Source organism: Oncorhynchus masou, unplaced genomic scaffold, assembly GCF_036934945.1.
Source record: "Oncorhynchus masou masou isolate Uvic2021 unplaced genomic scaffold, UVic_Omas_1.1 unplaced_scaffold_2170, whole genome shotgun sequence".
Taxonomy (NCBI): Eukaryota; Metazoa; Chordata; class Actinopteri; order Salmoniformes; family Salmonidae; genus Oncorhynchus; species Oncorhynchus masou.
The window spans coordinates 66,989-82,999 of NW_027008647.1; the positions used below are offsets into that span (position 1 = coordinate 66,989).

Below are 16,011 nucleotides of genomic sequence, written 5' to 3' on the forward strand. Positions count from 1 at the left end.
GTAGAGACAGAGAGGTAGAGACAGAGAGGTAGAGAGAGACAGAGAGGTAGAGACAGAGAGGTAGAGACAGAGAGGTAGAGACAGAGAGGTAGAGACAGAGGTAGAGACAGAGGTAGAGACAGGGAGGTCGAGACAGGGAGGTCGAGACAGGGAGGTAGAGACAGAGAGGTCGAGACAGAGAGGTAGAGACAGAGAGGTAGAGACAGAGAGACAGAGGTCGAGACAGGAGGTAGAGACAGAGATTGACAGACAGAGAGACAGAGACAGAGACTCTTGACTGGTCGAGACAGAGGTAGAGACAGAGAGGTAGAGACAGGGAGGTAGACAGAGACAGACAGAGGTAGAGACTGTCCCTTTCTGGTAGAGCCTGTGTTAAAAAATCAAATTAAATCAGAGACAGAGAGGTAGAGACAGAGAGGTAGAGACAGAGAGGTAGAGACATAAGGAGAGACAGAGGTAGAGACAGAGAGGTAGAGACACAGGGAGATTGACAGAGGTCGAGACAAGGGAGGTACAGGGGTACTGAGTACAGAGTCGAGACAGGAGGTAGGGAGGTCGAGACAGAGGTACTGGACAGAGTAGAGACAATGTGGAGAGGTAGGTATTGACAGAGAGGGTAGAGACAGAGGTCGAGACAGAGAGGTAGAGACAGAGAGGTACTGGAGACAGACAGAGGTATATTGACAGAGTACTGACAGAGTCAATGTGGAGACAGGGTACTGGTACAGAGACAGAGGATTGACAGAGAGGTAGAGACAGAGACATCCATACAGACTCTTCTGTTACCTATATTCTGCTCTTTAACCAGGGGTACTGCCACAGCCCGTCAATGGGTGGTGAATTTGACCTGGACCTGGCAGACGGCCTGGTTCTGGCTGCAATGTGCTGGCTGGGTACTGTACAGAGTTTGTGGAGGCTATATACATGGGGCCTGTGTTAAAAAATCTAATTAAATCAAATCAAATGTTATTTGTCACAGAGTCATGTGGAATACAACAATACTGGTACAGAGTCAACGATGCTTTAAGAAGATTTAAGAAAAAATTAAGACTATATACAAGTGTACAAGTACAAAAATTGGATAATAGAGGTACTGGTAAAGTAACACAAGGTCGGGTAGTGACAATTAAACAGTGACAGTAAAATAACAAGCGAGGCTGTTTACAGAGGGTACTGGTACAGAGTCAATGTGGAGGCTATATACAGGGGTACTGGTACAGAGTCAATGTGGAGGCTATATACAGGGGGTACTGGTACAGAGTCAATGTGGAGGCTATATACAGGGGGTACTGGTACAGAGTCAATGTGGAGGCTATATACAGGGGTACTGGTACAGAGTCAATGTGGAGGCTATATACAGGGGTACTGGTACAGAGTCAATGTGGAGGCTATATACAGGGTACTGGTACAGAGTCAATGTGGAGGCTATATACAGGGGTACTGGTACAGAGTTAATGTGGAGGCTATATACAGGGGGTACTGGTACAGAGTCAATGTGGAGGCTATATACAGGGGGTACTGGTACAGAGTCAATGTGGAGGCTATATACAGGGGTACTGGTACAGAGTCAATGTGGAGGCTATATACAGGGGTACTGGTACAGAGTCAATGTGGAGGCTATATACAGGGGGTACTGGTACAGAGTTAATGTGGAGGCTATATACAGGGGTACTGGTACAGAGTCAATGTGGAGGCTATATACAGGGGTACTGGTACAGAGTTAATGTGGAGGCTATATACAGGGGTACTGGTACAGAGTCAATGTGGAGGCTATATACAGGGGTACTGGTACAGAGTCAATGTGGAGGCTATATACAGGGGTACTGGTACAGAGTCAATGTGGAGGCTATATACAGAGGGTACTGGTACAGAGTCAATGTGGAGGCTATATACAGGGGTACTGGTACAGAGTTAATGTGGAGGCTATATACAGGGGTACTGGTACAGAGTCAATGTGGAGGCTATATACAGGGGGTACTGGTACAGAGTCAATGTGGAGGCTATATACAGGGGGTACTGGTACAGAGTCAATGTGGAGGCTATATACAGGGGTACTGGTACAGAGTCAATGTGGAGGCTATATACAGGGGTACTGGTACAGAGTCAATGTGGAGGCTATATACAGGGGGTACTGGTACAGAGTTAATGTGGAGGCTATATACAGGGGTACTGGTACAGAGTCAATGTGGAGGCTATATACAGGGGTACTGGTACAGAGTCAATGTGGAGGCTATATACAGGGGGTACTGGTACAGAGTCAATGTGGAGGCTATATACAGGGGTACTGGTACAGAGTCAATGTGGAGGCTATATACAGGGGTACTGGTACAGAGTTAATGTGGAGGCTATATACAGGGGGTACTGGTACAGAGTCAATGTGGAGGCTATATACAGGGGGTACTGGTACAGAGTCAATGTGGAGGCTATATACAGGGGGTACTGGTACAGAGTCAATGTGGAGGCTATATACAGGGGTACTGGTACAGAGTTAATGTGGAGGCTATATACAGGGGGTACTGGTACAGAGTTAATGTGGAGGCTATATACAGGGGTACTGGTACAGAGTCAATGTGGAGGCTATATACAGGGGGTCAACTGGTACAGAGTCAATGTGGAGGCTATATACAGGGTGTACTGGTACAGAGTCAATGTGGAGGCTATATACAGGGGTACTGGTACAGAGTTAATGTGGAGGCTATATACAGGGGGTACTGGTACAGAGTCAATGTGGAGGCTATATACAGGGGTACTGGTACAGAGTCAATGTGGAGGCTATATACAGGGGTACTGGTACAGAGTCAATGTGGAGGCTATATACAGGGGTACTGGTACAGAGTCAATGTGGAGGCTATATACAGGGGGTACTGGTACAGAGTCAATGTGGAGGCTATATACAGAGGGTACTGGTACAGAGTCAATGTGGAGGCTATATACAGGGGGTACTGGTACAGAGTCAATGTGGAGGCTATATACAGGGGTACTGGTACAGAGTCAATGTGGAGGCTATATACAGGGGTACTGGTACAGAGTCAATGTGGAGGCTATATACAGGGGGTACTGGTACAGAGTCAATGTGGAGGCTATATACAGGGGTACTGGTACAGAGTCAATGTGGAGGCTATATACAGGGGTACTGGTACAGAGTCAATGTGGAGGCTATATACAGGGGGTACTGGTACAGAGTCAATGTGGAGGCTATATACAGGGGTACTGGTACAGAGTCAATGTGGAGGCTATATACAGAGGGTACTGGTACAGAGTCAATGTGGAGGCTATATACAGGGGGTACTGGTACAGAGTCAATGTGGAGGCTATATACAGGGGTACTGGTACAGAGTCAATGTGGAGGCTATATACAGGGGTCCTGGTACAGAGTCAATGTGGAGGCTATATACAGGGGTACTGGTACAGAGTCAATGTGGAGGCTATATACAGGGGTACTGGTACAGAGTCAATGTGGAGGCTATATACAGGGGTACTGGTACAGAGTCAATGTGGAGGCTATATACAGAGGGTACTGGTACAGAGTCAATGTGGAGGCTATATACAGGGGTACTGGTACAGAGTTAATGTGGAGGCTATATACAGGGGTACTGGTACAGAGTCAATGTGGAGGCTATATACAGGGGGTACTGGTACAGAGTCAATGTGGAGGCTATATACAGGGGTACTGGTACAGAGTCAATGTGGAGGCTATATACAGGGGTACTGGTACAGAGTCAATGTGGAGGCTATATACAGGGGTACTGGTACAGAGTCAATGTGGAGGCTATATACAGGGGGTACTGGTACAGAGTCAATGTGGAGGCTATATACAGGGGTACTGGTACAGAGTCAATGTGGAGGCTATATACAGGGGTACTGGTACAGAGTCAATGTGGAGGCTATATACAGAGGGTACTGGTACAGAGTCAATGTGGAGGCTATATACAGGGGTACTGGTACAGAGTCAATGTGGAGGCTATATACAGAGGGTACTGGTACAGAGTCTGGTACAGAGTCAATGTGGAGGCTATATACAGGGGTACTGGTACAGAGTCAATGTGGAGGCTATATACAGGGGTACTGGTACAGAGTCAATGTGGAGGCTATATACAGGGGGTACTGGTACAGAGTCAATGTGGAGGCTATATACAGGGGTACTGGTACAGAGTCAATGTGGAGGCTATATACAGGGGTACTGGTACAGAGTCAATGTGGAGGCTATATACAGGGGTACTGGTACAGAGTCAATGTGGAGGCTATATACAGTACTGGGGTACTGGTACAGAGTCAATGTGGAGGCTATATACAGGGGTACTGGTACAGAGTCAATGTGGAGGCTATATACAGGGGTGGTACAGAGTCAATGTGGAGGCTATATACAGGGGTACTGGTACAGAGTCAATGTGGAGGCTATATACAGAGGGTACTGGTACAGAGTCAATGTGGAGGCTATATACAGGGGTACTGGTACAGAGTCAATGTGGAGGCTATATACAGGGGTACTGGTACAGAGTCAATGTGGAGGCTATATACAGGGGTACTGGTACAGAGTCAATGTGGAGGCTATATACAGGGGTACCAGTACAGAGTCAATGTGGAGGCTATATACAGGGGGTACTGGTACAGAGTCAATGTGGAGGCTATATACAGTGGGTACTGGTACAGAGTCAATGTGGAGGCTATATACAGAGGGTACTGGTACAGAGTCAATGTGGAGGCTATATACAGGGGGTACTGGTACAGAGTCAATGTGGAGGCTATATACAGAGGGTACTGGTACAGAGTCAATGTGGAGGCTATATACAGGGGGTACTGGTACAGAGTCAATGTGGAGGCTATATACAGAGGGTACTGGTACAGAGTCAATGTGGAGGCTATATACAGAGGGTACTGGTACAGAGTCAATGTGGAGGCTATATACAGAGGGTACTGGTACAGAGTCAATGTGGAGGCTATATACAGGGGTACTGGTACAGAGTCAATGTGGAGGCTATATACAGGGGGTACTGGTACAGAGTCAATGTGGAGGCTATATACAGGGGTACTGGTACAGAGTCAATGTGGAGGCTATATACAGGGGTACTGGTACAGAGTCAATGTGGAGGCTATATACAGAGGGTACTGGTACAGAGTCAATGTGGAGGCTATATACAGAGGGTACTGGTACAGAGTCAATGTGGAGGCTATATACAGAGGGTACTGGTACAGAGTGATGATACTGTGTTCTCTATCCTATTCCTGGTCAACTCTTGTCCTCGTCTACTCTGTGGGAAATTGTCAGTAAATCTAGACTCATCTAAACTCGACTGGTTTTGATTTGTCTGACTGTGGTAGCAGATCAATGTGGAGGCTATATAATCTGTGTCTGGGAACCTGGCCCAGTGTTGACTGTCCCCAATGTGGTCTCTCCGGTCCCTCAGATCCCCAGTCATCTCCAGAGGATGTACACCAGCATCAGCCGCCTGGAACAGAACCTCCATAACAGTATCATCCTCAGCCAGGCCTTCACACTGCTCTGCCTGGACATAGACATCCAGCCCACAGAGCTGTCAGACTCTAACCCTGTTCTGATGTTGATGCTGTGTGTTTACCTGTATGTGGACGCTGCCCCAGTACCTTCCCAGGAGAACCATCACCCTGTCTGGCAGCCTGCACCACACCTTCACCAAGCAGGCAGGTCTCTATATCACACAGCACTAGCCCTGGGTAACCCTGTCTTACAGCCTGTACCACACCTTCACCAAGCAGGCAGAGTCTCTCTCTATCACACAGCACTAGCCCTGGGTAACCCTGTCTGGCAGCCTGTATCCACACCTTCACCAAGCAGGCAGGTCTCTCCATCACACAGCACTGCCCTGGGTAACCCTGTCTGGCAGCCTGTACCACACCTTCACCAAGCAGGCAGCACTCAGAGGGTAACTCCATCACACAGCACCTACAGAGGGCCCTGTGCAGCCTGCATACCACCCTTGTAACCATCTGGTACACAGCACTAGCTAGTACCTTCCCAGGAGAACCAACCCTGTCTGGCAGCCTGCACCACACCTTCACCAAGCAGGCAGGTCTCTCTCCATCACACAGCACTAGCCCTGAGTAACCCTGTCTGGCAGCCTGCACCACACCTTCACCAAGCAGGCAGGTCTCTCTCCATCACATCAGCACAGCCCTGAGTAACCCTGTCTGGCAGCCTGTCAACACCTTCACCAAGCAGGCAGGTCTCTCTCCATCACACAGCCTGGTAGCACTAGCCCTGGGTAACCCTGTCTGGCAGCCTGCACCACACCTTCACACCTTCAGTAACCCACCAGCCTGTATCACACCTTCACCAAGCAGGCAGGTCTCTCTCCATCACACAGCACTAGCCCTGAGTAACCCTGTACACCCTGTCTGGCAGGCCTCCATCACAGCACTAGCACCTTCACCAACCAAGCAGGCAGGTCTCTCTCCATCACACAGCACTAGCCCTGAGTAACCCTGTCTTACAGCCTGTATCACACCTTCACCAAGCAGGCAGGTCTCTCTCCATCACACAGCACTAGCCCTGAGTAACCCTGTCTTACAGCCTGTATCACACCTTCACCAAGCAGGCAGGTCTCTCTCCATCACACAGCACTAGCCCTGAGTAACCCTGTCTTACCAGCCTGTATCACACCTTCACCAAGCTGGCAGGTCTCTCTCCATCACACAGCACTAGCCCTGGGTAACCCTGTCTTACAGCCTGTATCACACCTTCACCAAGCAGGCAGGTCTCTCTCCATCACACAGCACTAGCCCTGAGTAACCCTGTCTTACAGCCTGTACCACACCTTCACCAAGCAGGCAGGTCTCTCTCTCCATCACACAGCACTAGCCCTGGGTAACCCTGTCTTACAGCCTGTATCACACCTTCACCAAGCAGGCAGGTCTCTCTCCATCACACAGCACTAGCCCTGGGTAACCCTGTCTTACAGCCTGTATCACACCTTCACCAAGCAGGCAGGTCTCTCTCCATCACACAGCACTAGCCCTGGGTAACCCTGTCTTACAGCCTGTATCACACCTTCACCAAGCAGGCAGGTCTCTCTCTCCATCACACAGCACTAGCCCTGGGTAACCCTGTCTTACAGCCTGTATCACACCTTCACCAAGCAGGCAGGTCTCTCTCTCCATCACACAGCACTAGCCCTGGGTAACCCTGTCTTACAGCCTGTATCACACCTTCACCAAGCAGGCAGGTCTCTCTCCATCACACAGCACTAGCCCTGGTAACCCTGTCTTACAGCCTGTATCACACCTTCACCAAGCAGGCAGGTCTCTCTCTCCATCACACAGCACTAGCCCTGAGTAACCCTGTCTTACAGCCTGTATCACACCTTCACCAAGCAGGCAGGTCTCTCTCTCCATCACACAGCACTAGCCCTGAGTAACCCTGTCTTACAGCCTGTATCACACCTTCACCAAGCAGGCAGGTCTCTCTCCATCACACAGCACTAGCCCTGGGTAACCCTGTCTTACAGCCTGTATCACACCTTCACCAAGCAGGCAGGTCTCTCTCCATCACACAGCACTAGCCCTGAGTAACCCTGTCTTACAGCCTGTATCACACCTTCACCAAGCAGGCAGGTCTCTCTCCATCACACAGCACTAGCCCTGGGTAACCCTGTCTTACAGCCTGTATCACACCTTCACCAAGCAGGCAGGTCTCTCTCCATCACACAGCACTAGCCCTGGGTAACCCTGTCTTACAGCCTGTATCACACCTTCACCAAGCAGGCAGGTCTCTCTCTCCATCACACAGCACTAGCCCTGGGTAACCCTGTCTTACAGCCTGTATCACACCTTCACCAAGCAGGCAGGTCTCTCTCCATCACACAGCACTAGCCCTGGGTAACCCTGTCTTACAGCCTGTATCACACCTTCACCAAGCAGGCAGGTCTCTCTCCATCACACAGCACTAGCCCTGGGTAACCCTGTCTTACAGCCTGTATCACACCTTCACCAAGCAGGCAGGTCTCTCTCCATCACACAGCACTAGCCCTGGGTAACCCTGTCTTACAGCCTGTATCACACCTTCACCAAGCAGGCAGGTCTCTCTCCATCACACAGCACTAGCCCTGGGTAACCCTGTCTTACAGCCTGTATCACACCTTCACCAAGCAGGCAGGTCTCTCTCCATCACACAGCACTAGCCCTGGAGTAACCCTGTCTTACAGCCTGTATCACACCTTCACCAAGCAGGCAGGTCTCTCTCCATCACACAGCACTAGCCCTGGGTAACCCTGTCTTACAGCCTGTATCACACCTTCACCAAGCAGGCAGGTCTCTCTCCATCACACAGCACTAGCCCTGGGTAACCCTGTCTTACAGCCTGTATCACACCTTCACCAAGCAGGCAGGTCTCTCTCCATCACACAGCACTAGCCCTGGGTAACCCTGTCTTACAGCCTGTATCACACCTTCACCAAGCAGGCAGGTCTCTCTCCATCACACAGCACTAGCCCTGGGTAACCCTGTCTTACAGCCTGTATCACACCTTCACCAAGCAGGCAGGTCTCTCTCCATCACACAGCACTAGCCCTGGGTAACCCTGTCTTACAGCCTGTATCACACCTTCACCAAGCAGGCAGGTCTCTCTCCATCACACAGCACTAGCCCTGGGTAACCCTGTCTTACAGCCTGTATCACACCTTCACCAAGCAGGCAGGTCTCTCTCTCCATCACACAGCACTAGCCCTGGGTAACCCTGTCTGGCAGCCTGTATCACACCTTCACCAAGCAGGCAGGTCTCTCTCCATCACACAGCACTAGCCCTAGCCCTGCAGGTAACCCTGTCTTACAGCCTGTAGCCCTGTCTCTTACAGCCACACCTTCACCAAGCAGGCAGGTCTCTCTCCATCACACAGCACTAGCCCTGGGTAACCCTGTCTTACAGCCTGTATCACACCTTCACCAAGCAGGCAGGTCTCTCTCCATCACACAGCACTAGCCCTGGGTAACCCTGTCTTACAGCCTGTATCACACCTTCACCAAGCAGGCAGGTCTCTCTCTCCATCACACAGCACTAGCCCTGGGTAACCCTGTCTTACAGCCTGTATCACACCTTCACCAAGCAGGCAGGTCTCTCTCCATCACACAGCACTAGCCCTGGGTAACCCTGTCTTACAGCCTGTATCACACCTTCACCAAGCAGGCAGGTCTCTCTCCATCACACAGCACTAGCCCTGGGTAACCCTGTCTTACAGCCTGTATCACACCTTCACCAAGCAGGCAGGTCTCTCTCCATCACACAGCACTAGCCCTGGGTAACCCTGTCTTACAGCCTGTATCACACCTTCACCAAGCAGGCAGGTCTCTCTCCATCACACAGCACTAGCCCTGGGTAACCCTGTCTTACAGCCTGTATCACACCTTCACCAAGCAGGCAGGTCTCTCTCCATCACACAGCACTAGTCCTGGGTAACCCTGTCTTACAGCCTGTATCACACCTTCACCAAGCAGGCAGGTCTCTCTCTCCATCACACAGCACTAGCCCTGGGTAACCCTGTCTTACAGCCTGTATCACACCTTCACCAAGCAGGCAGGTCTCTCTCCATCACACAGCACTAGCCCTGGGTAACCCTGTCTTACAGCCTGTCACACCTTCACCAAGCAGGCAGGTCTCTCTCCATCACACAGCACTAGCCCTGGGTAACCCTGTCTTACAGCCTGTATCACACCTTCACCAAGCAGGCAGGTCTCTCTCCATCACACAGCACTAGCCCTGGGTAACCCTTGTCTTACAGCCTGTAACCCTGTCACACCTTCACCAAGCAGGCAGGTCTCTCTCCATCACACAGCACTAGCCCTGGGTAACCCTGTCTTACAGCCTGTATCACACCTTCACCAAGCAGGCAGGTCTCTCTCCATCACACAGCAGCCCTAGTAACCCTGTCTTACAGTAACCCTGTCTTAGCCCAGCCTGTCTTACAGCCTGTATCACACCTTCACCAAGCAGGCAGGTCTCTCTCCATCACACAGCACTAGCCCTGGGTAACCCTGTCTTCTTACAGCCTGTCCATCAGCCCTGGGGTAACCCTGTCAGCCTGTACCACACCTTCAAGCAGGCAGGTCTCTCTCCATCACACAGCACTAGCCCTGGGTAACCCTGTCTTACAGCCTGTATCACACCTTCACCAAGCAGGCAGGTCTCTCTCCATCACACAGCACTAGCCCTGGGTAACCCTGTCTTACAGCCTGTATCACACCTTCACCAAGCAGGCAGGTCTCTCTCCATCACACAGCACTAGCCCTGGGTAACCCTGTCTTACAGCCTGTATCACACCTTCACCAAGCAGGCAGGTCTCTCTCCATCACACAGCACTAGCCCTGGGTAACCCTGTCTTACAGCCTGTATCACACCTTCACCAAGCAGGCAGGTCTCTCTCCATCACACAGCACTAGCCCTGGGTAACCCTGTCTTACAGCCTGTATCACACCTTCACCAAGCAGGCAGGTCTCTCTCCATCACACAGCACTAGCCCTGGGTAACCCTGTCTTACAGCCTGTATCACACCTTCACCAAGCAGGCAGGTCTCTCTCCATCACACAGCACTAGCCCTGGGTAACCCTGTCTTACAGCCTGTATCACACCTTCACCAAGCAGGCAGGTCTCTCTCCATCACACAGCACTAGCCCTGGGTAACCCTGTCTCACAGCCTGTATCACACCTTCACCAAGCAGGCAGGTCTCTCTCCATCACACAGCACTAGCCCTGGGTAACCCTGTCTGGCAGCCTGCACCACCTTCACCAAGCAGGCAGGTCTCTCTCCATCACACAGCACTAGCCCTGGGTAACCCTGTCTGGCAGCCTGTATCACACCTTCACCAAGCAGGCAGGTCTCTCTCCATCACACAGCACTGGGTAAGCCCAGCCTGTAACCCTGTCTTACAGCCTGTATCACACCTTCACCAAGCAGGCAGGTCTCTCTCTCCATCACACAGCACTAGCCCTGGGTAACCCTGTCTTACAGCCTGTATCACACCTTCACCAAGCAGGCAGGTCTCTCTCCATCACACAGCACTAGCCCTGAGTAACCCTGTCTTACAGCCTGTATCACACACCTTCACCAAGCAGGCAGGTCTCTCTCCATCACACAGCACTAGCCCTGGGTAACCCTGTCTTACAGCCTGTATCACACCTTCACCAAGCAGGCAGGTCTCTCTCCATCACACAGCACTAGCCCTGGGTAACCCTGTCTTACAGCCTGTATCACACCTTCACCAAGCAGGCAGGTCTCTCTCCATCACACAGCACTAGCCCTGGGTAACCCTGTCTTACAGCCTGTATCACACCTTCACCAAGCAGGCAGGTCTCTCTCCATCACACAGCACTAGCCCTGGGTAACCCTGTCTTACAGCCTGTATCACACCTTCACCAAGCAGGCAGGTCTCTCTCTCCATCACACAGCACTAGCCCTGAGTAACCCTGTCTGGCAGCCTGTATCACACCTTCACCAAGCAGGCAGGTCTCTCTCCATCACACAGCACTAGCCCTGGGTAACCCTGTCTTACAGCCTGCACCACACCTTCACCAAGCAGGCAGGTCTCTCTCCATCACACAGCACTAGCCCTGGGTAACCCTGTCTTACAGCCTGTACCACACCTTCACCAAGCTGGCAGGTCTCTCTCATCACACAGCACTAGCCCTGGGTAACCCTGTCTTACAGCCTGTCCGTTCCACCTTCCAAAGCAGTTCAATAAGATCCTTTTCTGCAATGGAAGATCATTCACTTTGCCTTGGTGTGTACACATTGTATGACAATTATTCTCATTTTTGTGTGTGTGTGTGTGTGTGTGTGTGTGTGTGTGTGTGTGTGTGTGTGTGTGTGTGTGTGCTCAGGTGCGTCTGAAGAGCCCGTCCTCCAGAGCGATGTTCTACCATGCCTCCATCGTAGGGAAGGAAGCCCATCATTTCTCCTTGCCTCAAGGAGCTTCCATCACCATCCCTCCTAAGTAAGCCCTTCTATCTCTAACCCCTAACCATAACCCTTAACCATAACCCTTAACCATAACCTCTAACCATAACCATAACCCCTAACCATAACCTCTTACCATAACCATAACCCCTAACCATAACCCCTACCCGTAACCCCTAACCATAACCATAACCCCTAACCATAATCCCTACCCGTAACCCCTAACCATAACCCCTACCCCTAACCATAACCCTTAACCATAACCCTTACCATAACCCTTAACCATAACCCCTACCCCTAATCATAACCCCTAACCATAACCCTAACCATAACCATAACCCCTAACCACAACCCTAACCATAACCCTTAACCCCTAACCATAACCCCTAACCATAACCCTAACCATAACCCTAACCCCTAACCATAACCACCCCTAACCATAACCCTAACCATAACTAACCCCTAACCATAACCCATAACCCCTAACCATAACCCTAACCATAACCCCTAACCATAACCCTAACCATAACCTAACCATAACCCCTAACCACCCACCATAACCCCTAACCATAACCCTATCCATAACCCACTATAACCCCTATCCATAACCCCTAACCCCTGTCCATAACCCCTGTAACATAACCCCTATCCCTAACCCCTATCCAAAACCCATAACCCCTAACCATAACCCCCTATCCCATAACCCCCCTATCCATAACCCATAACCCTAATCTATCCCCCTATCCATAACCCATAACCCCTAATCCATAACCCTATCCATAACCCATAACCCCTAACCATAATACATAACCCTATATAACCCATAACCCCTATCCATAACCCTATCCATAACCATATCCATAACCCATAACCCCCATATCCCCCTATCCATAACCCATAACCCTAACCTAACCCATAACCCCCCATAACCCAGCAACCCCCTAACTATAACCCCTATCCATAACCCATAACCCATATCCATAACCCTATCCATAACCCCTATCCATAACCCATAACCCCTATCCATAACCCATAACCCTAACCCCCTAACCAACCCCCTATCCATAACCCCTATCCATAACCCATAACCCTAACCATAACCCATAACCCCTAACCCGTAACCCTATCCATAACCCCTATCCATAACCTAACCATAACCCCTACCCATAACCCATATCCATAACCCCTATCCATAACCCCCTATCCTTATCCATAACCCCTATCCATAACCCATAACCCTAACCATAACCCATAACCCCTAACCATAACCCCTAACTATAACCCCTATCCATAACCCATAACCCATATCCATAACCCATATCCATAACCCCTAACCATAACCCCTATCCATAACCCATAACCCCTAACCATAAACCCCTATCCATAACCCCTAACCATAACCCCTAATCATACCCCCTAACCATAACCCATAACCCCTATCCATAACCCATAACCATACCCCCTATCCATAACCCCTGTCCATAACCCCTATCCCTAACCATAACCATAACCCATATCCATAACCCATAACCCTAACCATAACCCCTATCTATAACCCATAACTATCCATAACCCCTATCCATAACCCTTTATCCATAACCCCTATCCATAACCCCTAACCATAACCCCTATCCATAACCCATATCCGCAACCCATAATCCATAACCCCCTAACCATAACCCTATATCCATAACCCCTAACCATAAACCCCTATCCATAACCCTAACCCCTATCCATAACCCATAACCCCAACCATAAACCCCTATCCATAACCCTAACCATAACCCCTAACCCCTAATCGCCCCCTAACCATAACCCATAACCCCTATCCATAACCCATAACCCCTAACCCTAACCATACCCCCTAACCATAACCCCTGTCCATAACACATAACCCCTAACCATAACCATACCCCCTATCCATAACCCATAACCCCTAACCATAACCCCTATCCATAACCCATAACCCCTATCCATAACCCCTATCCATAACCCTTATCCATAACCCCTATCCATAACCCATATCCATAACCCTATCCATAACCCATAACCCCTATCCATAACCCATATCCATAACCCATAACCCCTAACCATAACCCCTATCCATAACCCATAACCCCTAACCCATAACCCCTAACCATAACCCATAACCCATAACCCTAACCATAACCCCTAACCATAACCCCTATCCATAACCCATAACCCATATCCATATCCATAACCCATATCCATAACCCATATCCATAACCCCTATCCATAACCCCTAACCATAACCCCTATCCATAACCCATAACCCATAACCCCTAACCATAAACCCTAACCCATAACCCCTAACCATAACCAATAACCCCTAACTATAACCCCTATCCATAACCCCTAACCATAACCCCTATCCATAACCCATAACCCCTAACTATAACCTAACCCATAACCCCTATCATAACCCCTATCCATAACCCCTATCCATAACCCATAACCCCTAACCCATAACCCCTAACCATAACCCCTAACCCCTATCCATAACCCATAACCCCTATCCATAACGCCTAATCCATAACCCCTATCCATAACCCCTAACCCATAATCCCTATCCATAACCCCTAACCTCTAACCCTGTAGGATAGTAGTGTTCCTCACCCCAGTCCTCCAGAAGCTGTTCTGCTCAGTTGCCATGTGAGATGAAGATCATTTCTCATCTCTTCTGTCTGAAATCTGTCTGGTCTACTACTTACTAAAACTACATACTGTGTAGCAATCATACTGCGTACTATTTAGAATGTACTGTATAGTCAAATCTAATGCAGTAATCAACAATGTCAACATACTAGGCTCATCCATACTGATGATGTGTCATCTGTGTTGATTCCCGCCATTCGTTCATTTTGGTACAACGCATCAATTTATCTGATTATCAGCTGCTGTGAAACACATGTGTCTGGCAAGAGGATTATTTTAGGTAATAGTGTGCTGGGAATTCTGGATGAAAAACCAAAATGAGTATAACATCCTGGCATTTAAACTATACTACATTATCTAAATGTCATATACTATAAAGGTTCTGTTTTCATGTACCCAAAATGTCTGTTATTTAGAATGCAAGTATGGGCATTTAGACACAGCCACTGGTCTTTCTCTCTCCGTCCTGGCTCTGTCTTCTTTCCTCTATCTTAGCCTTCCGTCCTGGCTCTGTCTTTTTCTCTCTCCGTCCTGGCTCTGTCTTTCTCTCTCCGTCCTGGCTCTGTCTTTCTCTATCTGGCTCTGTCCTGGCTCTGTCTTTCTCTCTCCGTCCTGGCTCTGTCTTTCTCTCTCTCCGTCCTGGCTCTGTCTTTCTCTATCTGGCTCTGTCCTGGCTCTGTCTTTCTCTCTCTCTCCGTCCTGGCTCTGTCTTTCTCTCTCCGTCCTGGCTCTGTCTTTCTCTCTCCGTCCTGGCTCTGTCTTTCTCTCTCCGTCCTGGCTCTGTCTTTCTCTCTGTCCTGGCTCTGTCTTTCTCTATCCTGGCTCTGTCTTTCTCTCCGTCCTGGCTCTGTCTTTTCTCTCTATCCTTTCTTTCTCTATCCGTCCTGGCTCTGTCTTTTCTATCGTCCTCCGTCCTGGCTCTGTCTTTCTCTCTCCGTCCTGGCTCTGTCTTTCTCTCTCTCCGTCCTGGCTCTGTCTTTCTCTCTCCGTCCTGGCTCTGTCTTTCTCTGTCCTCTTTCTCTCTCCGTCCTGGCTCTGTCTTTCTCTCCGTCCTGGCTCTGCTCTGTCCTCTCTCTGTCTTTCTCTCTCTGTCCTGGCTCTGTCTTTCTCTGTCTTTCTCTGTCTATCCTCCTGTCTTTCTCTCTCTGCTCTGTCTTTCTCTCTCCGTCCTGGCTCTGTCTTTCTCTCTTTCTCTGTCTTTCTCTGTCCTGGCTCTGTCTTTCTCTCTCTGTCCTCTCTCTGTCTTTCTCTCTCTTTCCTGGCTCTGTCTAACTGTATTAGAGTTAACTGGCTGCCTGTCTTCTCAACTGGTGTTCAGTGTCTTGACTGGTCTTCCACTGATCCCATGGCATTCCCGTCTGCCCCACCTTATCGTTGAGCCTTACACTCTGTCCTCCTCTCCACTAGGGGGCGTTGT

General features: G+C 49.8%; 1 pseudogene; it reads left to right on the forward strand.

Annotated features, from left to right (window-relative positions):
- The window catches only part of LOC135533033 (cilia- and flagella-associated protein 47-like), a 64,906-nt pseudogene extending 52,947 nt beyond the window's left edge, over nucleotides 1–11,959 (forward strand).
- Nucleotides 11,960–16,011: the final 4,052 nt, after the last annotated feature.